General features: G+C 39.1%; 1 long non-coding RNA gene across 1 annotated transcript in view; it reads left to right on the plus strand.

The window, feature by feature from the left end:
* Gm36631 overlaps window positions 1-18,845 on the plus strand; it is a 102,791-nt gene extending 83,946 nt beyond the window's left edge. Inside the window, exon 4 of the long non-coding RNA XR_878119.1 lies at window positions 18,815-18,845. This is a non-coding gene — a long non-coding RNA (predicted gene, 36631). The remainder of the gene's footprint in view (window positions 1-18,814) is intronic.
* Window positions 18,846-23,998: the final 5,153 nt, after the last annotated feature.

Below are 23,998 nucleotides of genomic sequence, written 5' to 3' on the forward strand. Positions count from 1 at the left end.
TTTGGATTTCTTCAGGATCTGTTGTTATGTCTCCCTTTTCATTTCTGATTTTGTTAATTAGGATTTTGTCCCTGTGCCCTTTAGTGAGTCTAGCTAAGGGTTTATCTATCTTGTTGATTTTCTCAAAGAACCAACTCCTCGTTTGGTTAATTCTTTGAATAGTTCTTCTTGTTTCCACTTGGTTGATTTCACCCCTGAGTTTGATTATTTCCTGCCGTCTACTCCTCTTGGGTGAATTTGCTTCCTTTTTTTCTAGGGCTTTTAGATGTGTTGTCAAGCTGCTAGTATGTGCTGTCTCCCGTTTCTTCTTGGAGGCACTCAGCGCTATGAGTTTCCCTCTTAGAAATGCTTTCATTGTGTCCCATAGGTTTGGGTACGTTGTGGCTTCATTTTCATTAAACTCTAAAAAGTCTTTAATTTCTTTCTTTATTCCTTCCTTGATCAAGGTATCATTGAGAAGAGTGTTATTCAGTTTCCACGTGAATGTTGGCTTTCCATTATTTATGTTGTTATTGAAGATCAGTCTTAGGCCATGGTGGTCTGATAGGATACATGGGACAATTTCAATATTTTTGTATCTATTGAGGCCTGTTTTGTGACCAATTATATGGTCAATTTTGGAGAAGGTCCCATGAGGTGCTGAGAAGAAGGTATATCCTTTTGTTTTAGGATAAAATGTTCTGTAGATATCTGTCAGGTCCATTTGTTTCATAACTTCTGTTAGTTTCACTGTGTCCCTGTTTAGTTTCTGTTTCCACGATCTGTCCTTTGAAGAAAGTGGTGTGTTGAAGTCTCCCACTATTATTGTGTGAGGTGCAATGTATGCTTTGAGCTTTACTAAAGTGTCTCTAATGAATGTGGCTGCCCTTGCATTTGGTGCGTAGATATTCAGAATTGAGAGTTCCTCTTGGAGGATTTTTACCTTTGATGAGTATGAAGTGTCCCTCCTTGTCTTTTTTGATAACTTTGGGTTGGAAGTCGATTTTATCCGATATTAAAATGGCTACTCCAGCTTGTTTCTTCAGTCCATTTGCTTGGAAAATTGTTTTCCAGCCTTTCACTCTGAGGTAGTGTCTGTCTTTTTCCCTGAGATGGGTTTCCTGTAAGCAGCAGAATGTTGGGTCCTGTTTGTGTAGCCAGTCTGTTAGTCTATGTCTTTTTATTGGGGAATTGAGTCCATTGATATTAAGAGATATTAAGGAAAAGTAATTGTTGCTCCCTTTTATTTTTGTTGTTAGAGTTGGCATTCTGTTCTTGTGGCTGTCTTCTTTTTGGTTTGTTGAATGATTACTTTCTTGGTTGTTCTAGGGCGTGATTTCCGTCCTTGTATTGCTTCTTTTCTGTTATTATCCTTTGAAGGGCTGGATTCGTGGAAAGATATTGTGTGAACTTGGTTTTGTCGTGGAATACTTTGGTTTCTCCATCTATGGTAATTGAGAGTTTGGCCGGGTATAGTAGCCTGGGCTGGCATTTGTGTTCTCTTAGTGTCTGTATAACATCTGTCCAGGCTCTTCTGGCTTTCATAGTCTCTGGTGAAAAGTCTGGTGTAATTCTGATAGGCCTTCCTTTATATGTTACTTGACCTTTCTCCCTTACTGCTTTTAATATTCTATCTTTATTTAGTGCATTTGTTGTTCTGATTATTATGTGTCGGGAGGAATTTCTTTTCTGGTCCAGTCTATTTGGAGTTCTGTAGGCTTCTTGTATGATCATGGGCATCTCTTTTTTTATGTTTGGGAAGTTTTCTTCTATTATTTTGTTGAAGATATTAGCTGGCCCTTTAAGTTGAAAATCTTCATTCTCATCAATTCCTATTATCCGTAGGTTTGGTCTTCTCATTGTGTCCTGGATTACCTGGATGTTTTGAGTTAGGATCCTTTTGCATTTTGTATTTTCTTTGACTGTTGTGTCGATGTTCTCTATGGAATCTTCTGCACCTGAGATTCTCTCTTCCATTTCTTGTATTCTGTTGCTGATGCTCGCATCTATGGTTCCAGATCTCTTTCCTAGGGTTTCTATCTCCAGCGTTGCCTCGCTTTGGGTTTTCTTTATTGTGTCTACTTCCCCTTTTAGTTCTAGTATGGTTTTGTTCATTTCCATCACCTGTTTGGCTGTGTTTTCCTGCTTTTCTTTAAGAGCCTGTAACTCTTTAGCAGTGCTCTCCTGTAAATCTTTAAGTGACTTATGAAAGTCCTTCTTGATGTCCTCTATCATCATCATGAGAAATGTTTTTAAATCTGGGTCTAGATTTTCGGTTGTGTTGGGGTGCCCAGGACTAGGTGGGGTGGGAGTGCTGCGTTCTGATGATGGTGAGTGGTCTTGATTTCTGTTAGTAGGATTCTTACGTTTGCCTTTTGCCATCTGGTAATCTCTGAAGCTAGCTGTTTTAGTTGTCACTGTTAAGAGCTTGTTCTTCAGGTGACTCTGTTAGCCTCTATGAGCAGACCTGGAGGGTAGCACTCTCCTTAGTTTCAGTGGGCAGAGTATTCTCTGCAGGCAAGCTCTCTTCTTGCAAGGCAGGTACCCAGATATCTGGTGTTCGAACCAGACTCCTGGCAGAAGTTGTGTTCCACTCACTAGAGGTCTTAGGATCACGTGTGGAATCCTGTGTGGGCCCTTGCGGGTGTCAGGCGACTCAGCTGGCAAGGTAGACGGGGCTCGAGTGGAGTGGAAGGGGTTTGTGCCCCAGATCAAGCCCGGGTAGCCTGCTTCCCTATGTACCACAGTCTCAAGTTCCACGCGATTGGATTGGGGTAGGCGCTGTGTTCCACTCACCAGAGGACTTAGGGTCCCGTGGGGAGTCCCGTGTGGGCCCTTGCGGGTGTTGGGCAAGACTCTGCTGGCAAGGTAGCCCGGGGCTCGAGTCTCGAGTCGAGCAGAAGGGACTTGTGCCCCAGATCAGGCCCGGGTAGCCTGCTTCCCTATGTACCGCAGTCTCAAGTTCCGTGCGATTGGATTGGGGCAGGCACTGTGATCCACTCACCAGAGGTCTTAGGGTCCCGTGGGGAGTCCCGTGTGGACCCTTGCGGGTGTTGGGCAAGACTCTGCTGGCAAGGTAGCCCGGGGCTCGAGTCTCGAGTCGAGCGGAAGGGACTTGTGCCCCAGATCAGGCCCGGGTAGCCTGCTTCCCTATGTACCGCAGTCTCAAGTTCCGCGCGATTGGATTGGGGCAGGCACTGTGATCCACTCACCAGAGGTCTTAGGGTCCCGTGGGGAGTCCCGTGTGGACCCTTGCAGGTGTTGGGCAAGACTCTGCTGGCAAGGTAGCCCGGGGCTCGAGTCTCGAGTCGAGCGGAAGGGCTCTCTTCCATTTCTTGTATTCTGTTGCTGATGCTCGCATCTATGGTTTCAGATTTCTTTCCTAGGGTTTCTATCTCCAGCGTTGCATCACTTTGGGTTTTCTTTATTGTGTCTACTTCCCTTTTTAGGTCTTGGATGTTTTTATTCAATTCCATCACCTGTTTGGTCGTGTTTTCCTGCAATTCTTTAAGGGATTTTTGTGCTTCCTCTTTAATGTCTTCTACCTGTTTAGCAGTGTTCTCCTGTATTTCTCTAAGTGAGTTATTAAAGTCCTTCTTGATGTCCTCTACCATAATCATGAGATATGCCTTTAAATCTGGGTCTAGGTTTTAGGGTGTGTTGGGGTGCCCTGGACTGGGCGAAGTGGGTGTGCTGGGTTCTGATGATGGTGAGTGGCCTTGGTTTCTGTTAGTAAGATTCTTATGTTTACCTTTTGCCATCTGGTAACCTCTGGAGTTAGTTGTTATAGTTGTCTCTGTTTAGAGTTTATTCCTCTGGTGATTCTGTTAGCCTCTATCAGCAGACCTGGGTCACTAGATCTCTCCTTTGAGTTTCAGTGGTCAAAGCACGCTCTGCAGGCAAGCTCTCCTCTTACAGGGAAGGTGCACAGATATCTGGCAATCGGACCTCTCTCCTGGCGGTAGATGAAGGCCTAATACAGGACCTTTCCCAGAGGCTGTGTTGCTTTGGCCTGTCTCAGAAGCTGTTAGCTTCTGTAGTGCATACTCTCACATGTGCAGATTACTTTCGGTTGAGTCCCGGAACCAAGATGGCTGCAGCCAATGCTGAGGGAAAGACCTTCCGGGCTGGTTGGACACCTGTCCTCTGGCCAGGAAGGTGGCCAGATGTCTGGAGCCCGAAAAGGGCACTGCCTCAGAAGCTCTGTAGCTCCCGCCTGTCCCTGAAGCTGTTAGCTTCTGTAGTGCACACTCTAACCTGTGCAGACTACTTTCTGTGGAGTCCCGGAACCAAGATGGCTCTCTCCAGAAATCCCTTCCGGGCCGGGCGGACACCTGTCCTCTGGCCGGGAAGGTGGCCGGATGTCTGGACTCCTGGATGTTTTGAGTTAGGATCTTTTTGCATTTTGCATTTTCTTTGATTGCTGTGGCAATGTTTTCTATGCTATCTTTTGCACCTGAGATTCTCTCTTCTATCTCTTGTATTCTGTTTGTTGTGCTTGCGTCTATGGGTCCTGACTTCTTTCCTAGAATTTCTATTTCCAGAATTGTTTCCCTTTGTAATTTCTTTATTGTTTGTACTTCCATTTTTAGATCCTGGTTGGTTTTGTTCAATTCTCTCACCTGTTTAGATGTGTTCTCCTGTATTTCTTTAAGGGAGTTATTTATGTCCTTCTTATAGTCCTTCATCATCATCATGAGAAGTGACTTTAGATTCATTTATTGCTTTTCTGTTGTGATGGTGTATACAGTACTTGCTATGGTGGGAGAGTTGGGTTCTCCAATGATGCTAAGTAACCTTGGTTTCTGTTGCTTTTGTTCTTATGCTTGCCTCCTGACATCTGATTATCTGAAGTTCTCCCTGCCCTCGATATGTCTGATTGGAGCCTGTCATTCCTTAATTGCAATTGATTCAGAACTTCTCAGAGTCCAGCTTTGTTTGTGTTCCTGTGATTTTGGGATCCTATGATTCTGAGATTCTGGGTGTGTCAGAGTTTTTGACAGTCAAGCTTTTTCTGAGACCCTGAAATCCTGGCATGACCAAGCTCCTGGGATCCTGGGATTCTGAGATCTTAAGATCCCGGGTGTGTTAGAGAGCCTGGACGTTGTACCTCCTCTGGGGACCGTGGGGCTGTCTGCTGAGTTTGAAACCAAGGCAGACCAGAGCAGATGGGAAGGAACCAGAGACACTGGTTAGGTGGGGTTCCTGTGTCAGCGCTCCAACTGGCCCCAGGCACACCCAGTCCTGTTGGAACAGAATTTGTGTTCCACTCACTAATGATCCTAAGATCCTAGGGTGCCTGTGGGGTGAAGAGTCCTTTTGAGACTGTGGGACTCCCCTCCAAGTTTGGGCCCAAGGTGGCCCAGCACTGGCGCTGACCAGAAGGGACCCCTATATTTATTCTCAAAAATTTATTTATATCCAAATACATATGTAAAATAAAATTAATTAAATTTTTTGTATGAATGCCTGTCTGTCTTAGGGTTTTACTGCTGTGAACAGACACCATGACCAAGGCAAGTCTTATAAAAAACAACATTTAATTGAGGCTGGCTTACAGGTTCAGAGGTTCAGTCCATTATCATCAAGGTGGGAGCATGGCAGTATCCAGGCAGGCATGGTGCAAGAGGAGCTGAGAGTTCTATGTCTTCATCCAAAGGCTGCTAGGTGGAAGACTGACTTCCAGGCAACTAGGGTGGGGATCTTATACCCACACCCACAGTGACACACCCATTCCAACTAGGTCACACCTATTCCAACAAGACCACACCTTCAGATGGTGCCACTCCCTGGTCCAAGGATATACAAACCATCACACTGTCTCTGTTATGATTTTCCTTCTAGATTAAATTACATATTGTCCACCACTGTACAATTGAAATCATTATAAATGAGTTACATATTGTTGCTTAACTGTTGTGAGACCTTGATAAGACAGGTGCCTCAGTGGTTAAGAGCAGATGGCGCACTTAAAGAAGACCTGCATTTGGTTTCCAGCAGGTGTTTGAGGAAGCTGATAACTATCTGTAACTCGAGGGGCTCTGATACTCTCTCCTGAATTTCAAGGACACCTGCACTCACATGCACTTACCTGCCCCCCTCCTACAAAACTGAAAACAAAACAAAACAAAACCTAAAACTTAACTTTAAATGACTCTTTAAAAGCTTTGAGACCTAAAAGTAAAATATTGCAAATTAATTTCTTTCTCTCCTTCATTTGTTTATTTGTTCCATGAGGGACATTGACATTGACAGGACACCTTCAAGGTGGGGCACATGTTGCTGCTCACTAGAGGTAAGCAGTTTGTGACTAAAAGTGGGATACATAATTATGCTCGGTAAGAACATAGGATTACCATTAGTTGCTGGCAGACACACAACCAAGTGAAGTGCCAGATATTAGATATTATGTAATAAATTAATGTCTTAATGTATTGGGTGAGGGTATAGTTCCATTTATTACGTATTGTAAGGAAGAGGATTCTAGAAAGAAGTTGTCTATCTAGGTTGATGGGCTGATGAAACTTCAATGATTATGGAGAGATTGGAATGCTGTTGCTAGCCTAACCACAGTTTCATCTGGTCTATCTTTAGCTCCCAAATGAACGCTTCCTAGGCCACCTCTGTAACAAATGAACAGATAAAAACCTGGAACATATTAATAAAACCCTCATCTTCACCAATGGCCGAACTAAGAATGCTATTAGATAGCATCTGAAGTCTATAGTTGAATTTCCTCTGTCTGCTATATCCACTTAATGGTTTCCACCAATGAACTATTTAAATGCCTTGATTTACATCTTTTCTTTCTGTTATTGAAAAAATTCAAATAAACTGCTACCACATAGGGACATAGAACCTGACATAAAATAACTCCATGTTCCTGGGCGATGGTCACTTAAACTATTTGCTCCAGAGTCAATTCTTACTTCCTTTGATCTAGAAGCTGTGCTTTTTCACTAACAGCATCTCAGAATGAACAGTACTTTCAACAAAATGAACGCTAATTTTGACAGTATGAGATAGAATATACTGTTACATTTCTTAATACATTTTAGACAAAGAAGAACTGAGAAGATTTGGCCACATAAACAAGTACTAGAATGAATCTGTATGTAAAATTTCAAATCCCTTTCTTGAATTCCTAAGTTACATATCAAAATACATTGTAATCGAATCAGAACGTAGGTGTTTTGGGCATGTATGTTATAGAAGACAGTGTGGAGAGTTCCTTGAAGACAATTAAAAATTAAACTGTTATATAATCTAGCAATCCTATTACTGGTAGAGATTATTTATTGGAAGAGATAGTGGAATATATAGTACATACATTTAAAAGACATAAAATCCATATAGTAAAGAGCCCTTGCACTCTAGTTATTTACAGACCCAAAATATAAAATGAAGACACAAGACCCAAACTATGAAATGAAGAGTGTCCATCAGTTGACAGGATGGATAAAGAAAATGTGATATATATTAATGATGAAATATTGTTCAATTTTTAAGAGAAGGAAATCTTGTTCTTTCTGAGCACATGGATACACCTGGTGGATATAATGTTCAGTGAAACAAAAAAGATTAATACTAGGGGACCTCACTGATGTTTGGAGTTTAAAAATTTTGTCACAGAAGCAGAATGTAAAATTGTGTTTACGAGGAGCTATTGTTCAACTATCTGGATGAAACTCTCCTCTCTGCTACATTTTAGCTGGAAACCAGGATACAAAATTCAAGCTAGACAAAGGGATAAGTTTAGGTCATTTTGGACATTATGCTGACTAAAATCAATAAATTTTTTATCTGAAAATTGCTGACAGAAGAGGTTTTAGGTCTTAATTATTACAAGAAACTGAAAGGTGAAATTAATTCAAAATAGCCAGTGGATAGACCTTTGCCATGTCATATTTTTATAACAAAGCTAAATTAATTATATTATGTTTAATAAACTCTCAATGAGGCATGCTATGCAGTCACAGCGAATGCATAAGACAAGACTGTAAACATGGATACAGACAGGGTCTATTTGCAGAGGTACATTCATTCCAATTTTATAGTCACAATTTTACTATACTGTGATAAATTCAAAAGTATCTGAGATGTAATTATTTTTTTAAAATGGAAGCAAACTATTAGAAGACTAGCTGTGCAACACAAGCTGTACTCTGTGGGAAAAAGCAGAAAACTCAAAGTTGGGTAGGTAAGGAGTTCATAGTGGTTATATGAGTTGGGGAGAAAGGTAGTGAATATGTCCAAAATCATTATATGAAATTCACAAAGAATGAATAAGAATATTTTTAAGTCCACAATCAGGTGTGATAGCACTCAGCAAGCACATCAGTCTCTGTCAGTTCCAAGCCAGGCAAGACTACAGAGTGTGTTCCAGGTTAGCCAGTTACAGAATGAGTGAGGACATTTTAATAGATAGATGATGATAGATATAGATAGATGATAGGTAGATAGATAGATAGATAGATAGATAGATAGATAGATAGATAGATAAGTAGATAGACAGGCAAATGATAGGTAGATTATAGATAGAGAGAGATATAGATAGAGATAGAGAGATGGAGAGATAGAGAGATAGATAGCAAGATATATGTGTGTATCTATCTATATATACATATATATATATATGTGTGTGTGTATGTGTGTAATGAAGAACATGCAGATAATATGGAGGCTTGTTAAATTTGAAAGACTCAGATATAAAAATGTATATGTATATTTTTCAGCCTCTACTACTACCCCATCATCACCGTCACCCACCTCTCATACCCACACAAATATCTTCTAAATACTCTTTGAAAATAACATGAGATTAAGGTAATAGTCAAAGTTTAGTAAGTAGGATATTGGAATTGGTCATTGAAAGGGTTAGGGCAGAACACTATGGAGCTTCTGGGCAGTGGCATAAACAGAAAATGCTAAGCTTCATCTACATTTTAGATGCACAAAGTAAACTTGAGTTAAGAAGCTAAATACCTAATAAAAAATGGAAAAAAAAAAGAAGTATCTAGACTTGAGCATTTACAACATCAGGACTGTGTGAAGAGAATCACAAGAGCACACTGATAGATGTGAAAATGTACAGACCCAAAAGTTAGGCTGGCCTGGGATCAAATCCTGGTTCTCCTGCAGTGTGCCAGCTGAGTAATCAAAATGACACTCATTCCATTCTCCTGCTTATCACGGGAGATTTTTGTAAAAATAAATGTAATTTAGATGACTTTATGAATGAGATCCTAATCAAATGTAGCAGAAGAGTAAGCATTGATTCCAACCTAGTTCCTTTGGCATTCTAATTAAAAAAATTAGATTCAATTTTTATTCTATTTTCTGTACATGAGTATTTTGACTGTGTGTGTGTGTGTGTATATATACCACTTCTGTACAGTATGCATTCTCACCAATGGATAGGCCATCGAAACAGAACCAAAACAGAGAAAGAAATGAAATTAACAGAGGTCATGATTCAAATGGACCTAACAGATATCTATAGACAATTTCACCCAAACTGTTCAGTACCTTATGGGTCCTCCTCCAAAACTAATCATATAATTGTACATAAAGCAAGTTGCACCAGATACAAGAAAATTGAAATAACCCCCTGTATCTTATCATACCACCATTGATTAAAGCTGGACATTAACGACAAAAGAAACAGAAAGACTATAAACCTATGGAAACTGAAGAATTACCTACTCAATGACCACTGGGTCGAGGAAGAAATAAAGAAATGAAAGACCTTCAATAATTTAATAAAAACAAGTCACAAAATACCCAAAGTTATGGGACACAATAAAAGCAGTGCTAAGAGGAAAAGTTCATAGCACTAAGTGCATTCATGAAGAAATTGGAGGTATCTCATACTAACAACACAATAGCACACCTGAAAATTCTAGAACAAAAAGAAGCAAATATATCAAAGATGAGTAGATGGCAGGAAATAGTCAAACTCAGAGCTCAATAAAACAGAAACAAAGAGTACAATACAAGGAATCCATGAAACAAAGAGTTGGTTCTTAAAATTGACAAGATAGACAAATCTTTAGCTAAATTATCTCAAAGGCAAAGAGGAGTATAAAATTAAGAAAATCAGAAATGAAAAGTGGGGACATAATAACAGATACTGTAGAAATCCAAAGAATCATTAGACCTTAATTAAAAACCAGATACACCACAAAATTGATGAAGATAAAAGAAATGGACTATTTCCTTGATAAATACTACTTACCAAAGCAAAGTCAATATCAAGTAAACAATTTAAAAAGATCCCAAAGGAATAGAAGCAGTCAATAAATCCCCCCCCCAAAAGCCCATGGCCAGATGATTTTAGTTCAGAATTCTACCAGACCTTTAAAGTAAAGCTAATACCAATACTCTAATTATTCCATAACATAGAAACAGAAGGAACACTGCCAAATTCATTTTAATAGGACACAATCACCATGATAACTAAACCACACAAAGATTCGACTAAAAACAAGAAATTGATTAATCTCCCTTATGAACATTGATGCAAAAATACTCAATTAAATACTAGTAAACTGAATCCAAGAACATTTCAAACACATCATTTACTATGATCTAGTAGGCTTGATCCCGGAGATTCAGGGATGGTTCAAAATATGAAAATCCATCAATGTAATTCACCATATAAACAAACTGAAGGGAAAAAATATACATGCTCATCTCATTAGATGTTGAAAAAACCTTTGACAAAATCCAACATCCACTTATGATAAAATCTTGGAGTGATCAGGGCTACAAGGCACGTACCTAAAGACAATTAATGCAGTATACAGCAAGCCAAAAGCTAATATCAAATTAAATGGAAAGAAAGTTAAAGCAATTCCACTAAAATCATGGACAAGGCTGTATAATTTCTCCATATCTATTCAATATAGAACTTTAAGTTTTAGCTAGCACAATAAGATATCTAAAGGAGATCAAGGGAATACAAATTGGAAAAGAAGATGTCAAAGTATCATTATTTTTCAGATAATATAATAGTTTACATAAATGACCTCCCAAAAACTCTTCCAGGGAATTCTTACAGCTGATAAATATCTTCACTGAAATGGCTGGATACAAGAATAACTTTAAAAAAAAATCAGTAACCCTCTTACATACTAATGACAAAGGGGCTAAGAAAGAAATCAGGGAACAGCACCCTTCACAATAGCCACAAATAATACAAAATATCTTGGGGTAACTTTAACTAAGGAAGTGAAAGACCTGGATAATAAAAAGTCTTTTAATAAAAGCATTTACATTTTATTAATTATTTTATGTATTTACATATTTATTTATTTATTTATTTATTAGCATATATTTATGAGGCTTGATGAACCAGCATACAGGGATGGAAGAGTGGTGAGGCAGGAGTGGGTGAATGGGTGGAGAAGCACACTCAGAGGCAATGGAGATGGGGGAGGGGGCATGGGATGGGGGGTCTGTGGAAAGGGAGATATCATTTGAAATGTAAATGAATAAAATGATTAATAAAAATAACAGATAAATAAATTTTTTAAAAAGAGGAGAGGAGGGGGCTGGTGAGCTGGCTCAGTGGTTAAGAGGGCCAACTGCTCTTCCAAAGGTCCTGAGTTCAAATTCCGGCAACCACATGGTGACTCGCAACCATCCATAATGAAATCTAATGCTCTCTTCTGGAGTGTCTGAAGACACACTAAAGTGTACTTACATATAATAAATAAATAAATATTTTTTAAAAAGTCCAAAAAATAAAAAAGAGGAGAGGAAGGGTTGAAGGAACTAGAGGAGTCAAGAACATCACAAGAAAAACCTACAGAATCAGCTAATCAGGACTAATAAGGTCTCACAGAGACTAAACTTCCAACCAGAAATCATATATGGGACTGACTTAGACCTTCTGCACATAGGTAACAGTTATGCAGCTGGGTCTTCATGTGGGATTCCCTTGCCTAACCTCAATAGAAAGATGGACCTAGGTCTACTGCAACTTGATATCCATGCTATATCTGCTTGTTGATATCCACGAGAAGCTTCTGCTTTTCTGATGCCAAGGAGAGGAGGGGAGATAAAAGAATGGGAGAGACTTAGAGGGGGAAGGGGGGGAGGGGGAGCTATGTTCAGGATATAAAGTAAATAAATAATTAATAAAAAAAATAAACCTTTTTTCCATTTGTGAAAATCAGGTCATCATGATTTTAACAAAGATTTTACTACATCTTTTCATTAATTTGGAATTATTAACATCTTACCGGTATATTTAATTTTCTATAGTAGTGACAAAATAACATGATGGAGGGAATTTATAGAAAGAAGAACTCATTTAGGCTAATTATCAAAGAGGGTGTAAGAGACATTCCCTTTTAAGTGATAATCCTTAAGAGTGTAAATCATTCAGGTTATGAACACTAAAATCTTCACATTTATCTGTAATTTATTGTAGCAATGCTTAATTTTTCCCTTTCTTTCTTACAGAGACAAAGTATCAACATGTAGCTTAATCTAGCCTTTCATTCAAAGTCTTCCCACATCCATATCCTCATGCTAAGATGTGGCATGTTGCCTGGCACTAAGATGTACAATCTATAAGAAAACATTTTGTTTGCTTGTTTATAAACAAGGTCTTGGTGCATAGCTCAAGTTGGCCTCAAACTCATGCCTTTTTTTCTTCCCAAGTAATAGGATTATAGGTATATACTAGCATATCTGCTTGTTTATAGTTTTAGAATAAAAGCGTTGCAGCTTTTTGGTATAACTCATTGACAAGACTTTAAAATTTTTGATGCTATTGTAAGTGAAATTCATTTATAAATCTTTCTATAATATTGTATAAAAATACAGTTAAGTTCAAGTGGACTCCCAAAATGGCAGTGCTGGTGATAATGTCCTAAACAGAAAAACCACCACTTATAAACAGAAAAATTGTTATTACGTAACCGGATCTTAAACTCATCATTTCTTAGGAATCTTATAAGGCCTTCTGTTTATCAGGACAGCCACTACTTCCAGAATCATCAACCACCCATGGCAAAGGTATCATCTAGTTCCTGGTTAACACAAGCAGCCTACAACAGCTCAAAGCTGTCATACTAACTCCTTGGCTTTTCTGGTCAACACCTCTCCTCCCACCACTACCTCTGCCCTTAAAACTAACCAGGCCTTCCCAGTGGTTAATGTTCTCTGCCCCTTGAGAGGCAGTCCAGCAGTTGGACTCTCCAAATAAACTTCCTTTCCAGCTATGGGATGCTCTCATTTGGTGGTTTCACTGCACCCTCTCTTAAAAATATAACCTTTTCTTTGTATGTTGGTCTGCATCGTGGAACTAGTCTGAATTGATTAGAAGTACTGCGAATTTCTTGGGAATTTCTGTATACAAGATCTTGTCATCTAAGTATAGTTTTACTTCTTTTCAAGATATGATTCCTTTTTTTCTTGTATAATTAGCCTGGCTAGAATTTGGAGTACTTTATTGAATAGAACCAACAAAGCAAGTATCCCTGGATTGTTCCTAATCTTAGAGAGAATGCTTTTGGTCTATCACCACTGAATATATTGCTAACTCTGGGCATTTTCAATAAACATCCTTTAATATATTGAGGAAAATTCCTTTTATTCCAAGTTTTCTTGGCATTTTCCCCAAAATATCCCATGGACATTTCATTCTTCTAAAATATTGTAGTTTGTTTGTTTGGAGGGGTTGGGGTTTTGTTTTCTGTTTTGTTTTGGGTAGATTCCCCCTTCTCCCTATTAATAGTGCTGATCCATACAATTGCAACATTAAATAATTGTTGCTCACTGTTTTAACTAAACATCTTCTGGTAGGGATATTTGCAATGAGCAAGTCTCAAGGTAAGCTCTGAATATGAAACATTTTGCAAGTCATCAGTTAGGTCCAGCAATGAAATGTCTCCAGGTATGAGATTTAGAAATGTCACTTTGTTCTTCTTTGAATGACTGCTAAGTTATCCTTCCTTCCTTCCTTCCTCCCTTCCTTCCTTCCTTCCTTCCTTCCTTCCTTCCTTCCTTCCTTCCTTCCTTCCTTCCTTCCTTCCTTCCTTTCTTTCTTTCTTTCTTTCTTTCTTTCTTTCTTTCTTTCTTTCTTTCTTTTATCATTTTTTACAGTCCAGACATTATCCTTCACCAGGCCTGCCCTCTGGATGTTCCTTATCCCATAACTCTTCCCCAATCTCCAAGAGGATGTCCCTACCTGTCTCCCTCATCCCACCATACCTCTCAAGTCCCTGGAGCTCTCCAGGGTTAGGTGCTTCTTCTCTCACTGAGGCCAGACCAGACAGTCCTCTGCTGTATATGTATCAGGGCCCTCATATCAGTCAGTGTATGTTGCTTGATAGGTGACTCAGTGTCTGAGGAATCTCGCGGGTACAGGTTAGTTGAAAGGGCTAGATATATCATCCTATAGGGTCTCATTTTCTTTCTTTTTTTACTAGATATTTTCTTTATTTACATTTCAAATGTTATCCCCTTTCCAAGTTTCCCCTCCGAAAATCCTCTATCCCCTCCTCACCTCCCCCTGCTCCCTAACCCACCCACACCTGATTCCTGGCCATGTTATTTCCCTATACTGGGGCATAGAACCTTCACAGGACTAAGGGCTTCTCTTCCCATTGATGACCAACTAGGTCATCCTCTGCTACATATGCAGCTGGAGCCATGAGTCCCACCATGTGTACTCTTTGGTTAGTGGTTTAGTCCCAGGGAGCTCTGGAGGTACTGGTTAGTGCATATTGTTGTTCCTCCTATGAGGCTTCAGACCCCTTCAGCTCCTTGGGTCCTTTCTCTAGCTCCTTCACTGAGGACCTTGTGCTCCATCTAATGGATGAATCCACTGTGAGAATCCACTTCTGTATTTATCAGGCACTGGCAGAGCCTCTCAGGAGACAGCTATATCAGGCTCCTGTCAATAAGCTCTTGTTTGCATCCACAATAGAGTCTGGTTTGGGTGGTTGTGGGACTTGTTGCTCTAGACATATATGCCCCAGTATAGGGGAATGCCAGGGCCAGGAAGCAGGAGTAGGTGGATGGGTGAGCAGGGGGAGGGAAGGGGATAGGGGGTTTTCGGAGGGTAAACCAGGAAAGGGGTTAACATTTGAAATATAAATAAAGAAAATATCTAATGAAAGAAAGAAAGAAAGAAAGAAAGAAAGAAAGAGAGAGAGAAAGAAAAAAGAAAGAGAGAAAGAAAGAAAGAAAGAAAGAAAGAAAGAAAGAAAGAAAGAAAGAAAGAGGAACAAAATACCCATGGGGTCTCATTTTCAAGGCTGCTCTTGAGTATAGAAATATGGGATGGGAACAGGGAAAGCTCAACCAAGGCTCCATTGTTAAAATTCAGCTAGTTTGTCCCATGAATGAAATGCCCCATGAATGACTTAGGGTAGTTTAAGTTTTAAAAACAAAAATGTAGATATCCCCAACCTTTGTTTTCCTTGTTTTGTAGAGATATCATTTTTGGATGTCCTTGCTGAAGCACTTCTACTTTCTTGCTTGCTTGCTTTCTTTTGTTATAGATCTTTGTCTCTGATCTTGGGAACTTTATGTTAATTATCTAGAAGTATAAATGCTAGATAATCTTCAAGTTATTTCTCTTACTTAGTGAACACACTATTACTTCTCACAGTGAAATATGTAATTAATGTTTATTGTAAGCTGCATTTTTTTCACATTTAAAACTTATGATGAAATACATGAATACTGTTGATTACAAGATAGGTTTTTATGAGTTTTAATATTGCTGGTTTTGGAATGCATGATAAAATTCATATTAAGGCAGCACTGTGTCATAGTTTAATTTTCACTGTTAAAAAATTCCCGAGGGGTATATACTGTAAGATAGCAGCTTCTGTAATTACCATATTCTATGAGGTACATTAAGATTGTCCTATTCAGAACCTTTCAGGACAGTTAAGTTACTGTGAGCTGATTCAAGCTTTTTGATGGGGGGGGGGGCAGGCATAATATTTCACTTCTGCAGGTCTCTGACTCAACCTCAGGAATTAATAGACTATCCAAATCACTACCATCTCTATAAAATTCATTACATGGAGAAATAGGTAGAGATTAATTTTAAATTCCCAATGTTTTAATTTGTAACACTGCATGCTTTAAGCTAAAAGAGATCACAGAGGTAGCTGCCTCTTTATGTACTCTGGGACACTGAGGCCCAGCTGGACAAAAGAGTGTCTCAATATCATTTAGAGCTAGTAGCACAATGGAATTAGAAACATGCTCTATTGCTCTTTTCTATTAGAATAGTCTATGTCTCTCAATTTTTTCTCTTAGCCTCCTGCTTATCTCTATGTCATTTTATAAACCATTCTAAAGGCATTTTCTCCACCTTAATGAGTAGTTAGAAAGGAGACAGCTATGTATTTTTTTAAATCATTAAATCATTTCTGTTTCAAGTAATGCGATTTCCACTTGGAAATAAATTAAGATGCCAAGATAAGCCAGGGCTCCATTGCTGACCAGATTCTCCTCCTTCCAGACACCATCCAGATCACTGTTGGCAGGAAAGTAATGGCTGGCAGAAGTCTAGTTAACCCTAAGTGGTGACTCAAATGTTTTTACAGTCAACTGTTTATAGTGGTCAAGAAATACAAAGTGTACTCACAGCCCTGACAATAGATATTATCTGTTGACCTAAAGTCTTGAGAGGTAGGAGCAATATCTGCAGTTTATGCAGCTAAAAATGAAGCAGTATAAGAGGAATTATTATGTGGAGAAGTCAGATAAAATGCCACACACACATAAAGACTAAGAATAATTGTGAATCCAGTGAGAGTGGCATATACCTTTAATCCAGTACTTGGGAGGCAGAGGCAGGAGGGTCTCTGTAAGTAGACCTGGTCTACAACCTGGTCTACAACCTGGTCTACAGAGTGAGTTCCAGGAAAGCCAGGGTCTCAAAAAAGGAGGAGGATAAGGAGCAGGAGGAATATATATATATATATATATATATATATATATATATATATATGTGTGTGTGTGTGTGTGTGTATTTATGTATATGTATGTGTATATATGTGTGTATATATTTATGTATATGTATATATATTTTTCCTTCACGTAGAAATGAAGTTTCTAGGAACCTATTCCTAACAAATGCTAAGAAAGAGCCATATAAATAAATAAACAAATACATAAATAGGAATATATAAACAATTATTGCAGTGGAAAACTAGGAATGACTTAATATTCAATTATGATTAAGTAAATGATAATTCCTCTTTTCAGAAAACTTTTTGGTCACCATATAAAATAATGGGTTTATCATACATGTACATTATTGTACTTTGCTCATATCTTCTGTATTACCTTAACATTTCTCACTGGCCTACACCGCCCCTCAAATATCTTACCTTTTGCTTTCATGTAATATACACCACTAAGGGTTAACTAGACTTCTGCCAGCCTTTACTTTCCTGCCAACAGTGATCTGGCTGGTGTCTGGAAGGAGGAGAATCTGGTCAGCAATGTATTACAAAATCTGGAGCCAATGTATGGTAAAAAAGCATTCAATATGTCACCCCCATTACTCATCTACAAAAATATACAGTGTTTCCTATTAAAAAGTTTAATATTTAACAAAATAAAATGATAAAGTGATTAAGTCAGGAGAGGCTAAGCAACAGTGAGGAATGAAACCACAAAGTAAAACAAAATGGATCCTGATCAAAGGAAATGGTGCTGAGCAGGAGCTGCCTGAATGGCAAATACTGCTCTGGTCCAAGGATCTAATGTGGAATGCAGGGGTAGGTCCTCTGAGCTCCAGAGTCAGTTGCAAAATGAAAAAAAAAATAACTATTCTGACCAAATATTCCCCCAAGCAATGTCTAGCATGGTGCCCCTAATAAGCGCTCTATAAATGTTTAATGACTGAATAATGATAAACAGATACACAGCTATTAGTCACTCATTAAGGAACACATTTCTTACTTAACACAACAGAGGGAAAATTGGCATGATTTCAGGCAAACCTCCAAATTTATATTTCAGAAAGAAACACTTCATTTACAACATTCTGATATATTCAAATAAATATATACACAAAAGATTACTCACTTGGCTGTATTTCCATGGTTTCCTGAGTTTGGGGAAGATACATTGCTAAGCACAGTAGAGAAAACGATGTATTACATTAAAATAACTTCTCATCTTTATGGGATTATAAACCCCAAGTTTGCTTTAAGAGGGCCAAGAACAGTCAGCTGTGGTACAATTCTTACTCTGAATCTAATACACTATGGGAGGATGAACAGCTATATCACTTGCATATTGAAGACTCTGAACAAAATGTCCTCCAGATCCAATAGAGAATGACGCCACAACTGGCTGAGTTCAATGTCACTTGATCCAAATATTAAGAATAGATAGATAGATAGATAGATAGATAGATAGATAGATAGATAGATAGATAGATAGATAGATAGATAAAACTGTGTATACCTGCCCCATCTCTGTTAGGTTTTCTCATACAAACGACACACATTCCCTTTCCTCCAGTGAGTTAGTTCTGTTTACAGTAACTATCATAGGTCACAGTTGATGCTGACATTTGGAAGGACAGGTTGATCTTAAGATAGCCGAGAGGACTGATGATACAGAAGGATAACTGTTCTCCATTCTTCAGTAGTGGCAATGACAAATTAGAGTGTGTTTTAAAAATGTCTTAGAGACATTCCATAGGGTGGGGTGACATTGCTGCTTATCAGGGCCCTTGTATGTGCATAGATGGCATTATCCTTATCATATTCTACTTTTTTCAGCTTTCCATGGAGAGGAAAGGATCTCACTTTGTAACTTTCTGTTGCTTACTTTCCAGGTGGAAGAGGAAGCATATAAACAAAGAGAGTGAGTGAGTTACTCTTTCTACCCTGTATCTCACTTGTCTCATCAGTGACATTGATTTTATTTATTTCTTCAATGTCCTTCCTTGACATACTTTATGGGAATCCAGAAATTCTTTTCCTCTGTATTAATTAAATAAAACTATTCTCTATAGCCCAAATATCATCTGCATTACCACGAACTTTTAAAGTTTTTAAAATTAGGATGTAATTACAATTATCAGAACTAAACTTTCCCCTTTCCAACGCTCCTGTTTCCTTTACTCCCTCTCAAATTTATGACCTCTATTTATTTATTATTGTTACATATATAAATGCATAGATATATAAATACAATCTGCTGCATTCATTTTTCTTGTTCTATATACATGATTTCAGGGCTGGCCCTTTGTATGGCATAACCAATTAGGGGTTTATCTCTAGGAAAGACTAATTTTCTCTCTCAGCAGTAATTCCTGGTTGTCTAGGGTAGGGACCCCTACTGTGGAATATTTTCCATCCTCGTGACTATGTGTATTGATATTTTCATTGTTTGGGTTTTCTTTAGACAGGGTTATTATTGAAGTATCATGCTGTAGCATCCATGCTATTTCTGGGGGATACATTCTCAAAGTAGACTTCCTACTCCTCTGGCTCTTGAAATCTTTCTTCCTCTTCTTCTGCAGTGTTCCCTGAATCTTGGGTGCAGCAATTATTAAATACAACTATCTTCTATGAGTCAACTACAACATGCTGAATCTGCTTAGTTTTTCTCATAGGAAAAAGTTATTTCTAACTCAGAACACAATCCGGTACAAGTCTTCATTGCTGGGTGTCTCTCACATTGTGATCCAGGACCAAGCTTTCACTAATTTCTCAGTGTTTTCTCCATTACATCCATATAGAGGACCTTGAACAGAGGCTCACATGAGCATATGATGGTCTAATATGGTCATAGTGCACATGAATATTCATGCCTATTTTTATGGTATGATTACACAGCTATAACTTATACAGGAATCTTAAAATTGTAGTTAAGATATGCTTTAGGAAAGTAGAACAGGAAATCTGGTGAGTACTAGAATTGTCTTCCACACCATCCAATGTCAAAAGTCTCCATTCTTTGATCTTTATTGAGGAAGAGAAATCACCAAGTCACTGTAAGAAATCCGAGCAAGAGGGGATCCTGAAACTGACCACAGTATGACTAATACCTCCTCTAAATAACCTAGAGTGAAGATTTGGAGTACTAAATTGGAGGTTATTTGAAAGAAGACAGAGCTTTATACTGACAGGAAGGAGCAGCTTTCTGATAGTAAAGCATTCAGTAGCTGAACCACATAATTAGAGGTGACTGACAGGTGATCCATGTCATGCACACTGCCTCCCAGCCTGGAAAACTGCTGCTGCTGCTGTTGCTGCTGCTGCTGCTGCTGCTGCTGCTGCTGCTGCTGCTGCTGCTGCTGCTGCTGCTGCTGCTGCTTAGAGGTTGAACAAAATAGTACGAGTAGAATATCAAAGCGAGAGAAGTTGCATCCATGCTCATGTGTCCTCAAACAGATTTCTAGGCTTTAGGTGGTTGTGGTTAAAGGAAACAAACCAGAATTTGGAGATAAACAGTTTGGTGTTGCCAGTTGCCTAGTTTGAGGCCTTGAAAAAAAAACAATTCCATTTTTTTAAGTGCGGGTTTTCTCATCAATATATCAGTATAATGATGACACCTTTCTCACAGAATTACTGGAATGTGTAAACTGTATAAAAGTAACTGGCATAAAACTTGATGCGTTAGTTTTAATTTTCAACGTGCCACAATCTAAAGTCACCTGGGGAGAGTGTCTAAATGAAGGCTTATCTGATCAAGCTAGCCTGTGGACATGTCCCTGGGGATTGTGTTGGTTGCCTTAATTGATGTGGAAAGAACCAGCCCAGTTTGGGTGGCATCATTACCTGAATTTGAGTCCTAAATATGAAGTATTCATGTATTTATTTCTCTTTTGATTGTGGATGTGTTATGACCTTAGTTTCTTCTGCTTAACTTCCCTGAGCCCTTTCTCCCCTTAGTTACTTTTGGTCAGGGTATTTTGTCATAGCAACAGAAATGAAACTAGGATGCTTGGTATACAATAGATCCTCAACAGAAAGTCTCTCTTTAAATATATTATTAAATCAATTTGCAGTGGAGGGCCTGTTTCTTCAGCCTGTGCTCATCTTTCCAGGTCAACCAGGAGAAGTGGAGACAAAAAATAATGAAGTCAGAAAGTTAAAAGGTACAGAAAGAGAATCAAGTGAATTTGACTGTTATCCTAAAAATGACCTTTCCCAGTTAGCTTCAGCTATCAACTTCACACAGCTCAGAGTTATCTGAGATAGTCTCAATTTAGGGAATGCCTCAATCACAATGTCTTGTGGGAATGTCTAAGGAATATTTCTTGATTAGTAATTGATGTAAGAAGACCCATCTCACTGATCCTATCTGGAGGCTGGAGAGGCTAGGTGGTATACAAAAAGCTGGGCAAAATCTAAAGTCCAAATAAATAAGCAGCTTTCTTCCATGGTCTCTGCCTCTGCTCCTGGTTGAATTCACACCTCAACTTTCTTAATGGTGAGTTGTGAAATACTAAAGCATTTTCTCTCCAAGTCACTTTTTTTTTGTTTCCGGAGCTGAGGACCGAACCCAGGGCCTTGGGCTTGCTAGGCAAGCGCTCTACCACTGAACTAAATCCCCAACCCCTCCAAGTCACTTTTGACTGAGCTGCTTGCCACAGCGACAGAAAGCAAAATAGAATGAAAATTGGACCAAGAGGGAGGTGGACCTGATCTTGTTGTTTTGGGGACGATTTAGAAATTTGAGCAGGAAAAGATGATGATTGTCCAGAGTTTAATGGGCTGTTCTGTCAGAACTTGGGATATAAGAATGCAGTGAGGAATGCATACAGTGGGGGGTCTGCTGTGCGTGATGTTTCCAAAAGAAATGAAAATGTTATCAGGTGTGTGTGTGTGAGAGAGAGAGAGAGAGAGAGAGAGAGAGAGAGAGAGAGAGAGAGAGTGAGGGAGAGAGGGAGGGAGGGAGAGAGAGATCCAGAGTCTGTGGAAATGAAACATTTGCTTCAGTGGAACAATGGATAATGGTCATCAGGGGCTGAAAACTTAGCTGTGATGAATGAGAGATCAGCATCCTTGCTGTGATCTTCTGTGAAAAGGAATGAGTTTCCTCCCAATAAGAAAAGCTGTTGTCTAAGGGGGCTAAGGCTGTATCTCCACCTGGCAACTTAACTTACAAGTTGTAAAAGTCCTTCAGTGTAGTACTGGTTTTGGTGGCATGTAGGCTCCAAGAATGGATAGTGGCTAAGGCCTGGCTCAGTATGCTAGTATAGTAGTTCCTGAAGTGACTCTAGGAGGGGGCATTAGTTAAGGTATAGCCTCAGTTGCAGTGCTGACTATGAAGGACAGTGGCAGGTGTGGAGTGGAGTTGGCCTAAGCCTACAAAACAAGCCTATGTTCTATGGGTTGCAGACAGAAGGACATGAAACTATCCAAGCCTTTCTGGAGCCAGAAGACCAAGAGCAATTTCTAGATACTGGCTATTGAACTACATGATTTGATTAACACTCCTGTGTAGGAAAACAAATCTCTTGTGCAGTATATAAAAGCATTCACCTGTCAGTAAAATTTGAATGGCCAGTAGCAAAGCAGGAGAGAACTAGCAGAGAGGGCGGGGGGTGGGGAGGACTCTGGGAGAGCGGGGCATGAGGAGATTCACCACCCAGACCTGGTGGAGTCGAACATATGAAACTGAGGAGAGGTAACCTGCTACGTGGCAGAATTTAAGTAGTATAAATGGGTTGGTATAAATTAAGAACTAGTTGGGAAGCAAGCTTAGCTTAAGGCTATAAGCATTGTAAATAAAAATAAGTCTTCATGAGCTGGGGGTGGGCTTAGAAAGCCAAAATGGTTACACTCCTGATTTAGGGTTTTTGCTTTGATCTTACAGTAATTGTAGTCTGGTCCTAGTCTCTTGGAATAAGAAAGCATTTAGCTTGCTTTTTTGTTTTACAGAAGCCTGCAGGTAAAAGACTTTGGATACTTCTAAAAGGACACTGAACTTTTGAAACACTGAATAAAAAGAAAAAAAAAAACTACTGTAGGATTTTAAAGCTCTACTATATTTTATATTATAATATCAATGTAAGATCCTCTGGACAAAAATGTAAGGAAATGTTCTGGCTTAAAGTATGATTGTGTGTCAAGTTGACTAGCTATAATTTAGAATTTGACACAGCCTCTGGGAAGTGAATTCTCTGGGATGTGCATGGAGTTTTCTAAGGTGACTGTCTCAATTGTACTAACCAATATGCATGGTTGTGGGACATTTTCTCAATTGCTAATTGATGCAGAAGGGCACGTCCGTGGTAGGTGGGTATTACCATCACTAGAATGGGCTATCTGGGCAGTATAAGAAAGCTTACTGTGTAGAAGGTAGAGGGAAAGACAGAAAACAATGCTTGTCCACAGTTTCTGCCTTGGTTTCTACTTAGGCTTCTGCTCTGCCTTTCCTTAATGATTGACTGTAATCTGAAAGTGTAGGCCAGATAAACCCTTGCTTCTTCAACATGGAGCCATAGTGTTTATCACAGCAACAGAAACTAAACTCGAACGAGATCCTTTGAGAATACTAGAGCCTGCTTCCTAAATGTAATTTAAAGATTAAATGAAATAATATATTTTGATCCTTAGCCCAGACTACTGCATCACAAGCATCACTATAAGGACATGTGTCACCTATTCTGAAGAGGTGAAAGCGATATGGGTTTGGTAAGGAGGAAGAAATTGTGGTGTGTCTCTGGCTGGCCTCAAACTTGTCAGTCTTGTAGAGTATGAAACGGGATATAACGGAGGCTTTAAAGTGAATCAGGAAGATCTGGAGATGCTGCCATAGTGACAGTGGCTCCCTCAGTCTAACCCTACAGGGTGATGTCTGCAGACAGGATGAGATCATACCTCGATAATTCCTTGTGTTCCAGAGAGGGGAAAATGTCTTGGAAATTTAAATCAGTATTATTTTGAAAACCAGATGCCAAGCTTTGAAATACAGCTTGCCTGTCTTCAATATCTCGTTATGTTCCCACAGCACAGGGGAAAAAGCCAACTGTTTATACACAGTAGTATTTCTGGTAACTGAA

This window comes from Mus musculus, chromosome X (assembly GCF_000001635.26).
Source record: "Mus musculus strain C57BL/6J chromosome X, GRCm38.p6 C57BL/6J".
NCBI lineage: Eukaryota > Metazoa > Chordata > Mammalia > Rodentia > Muridae > Mus > Mus musculus.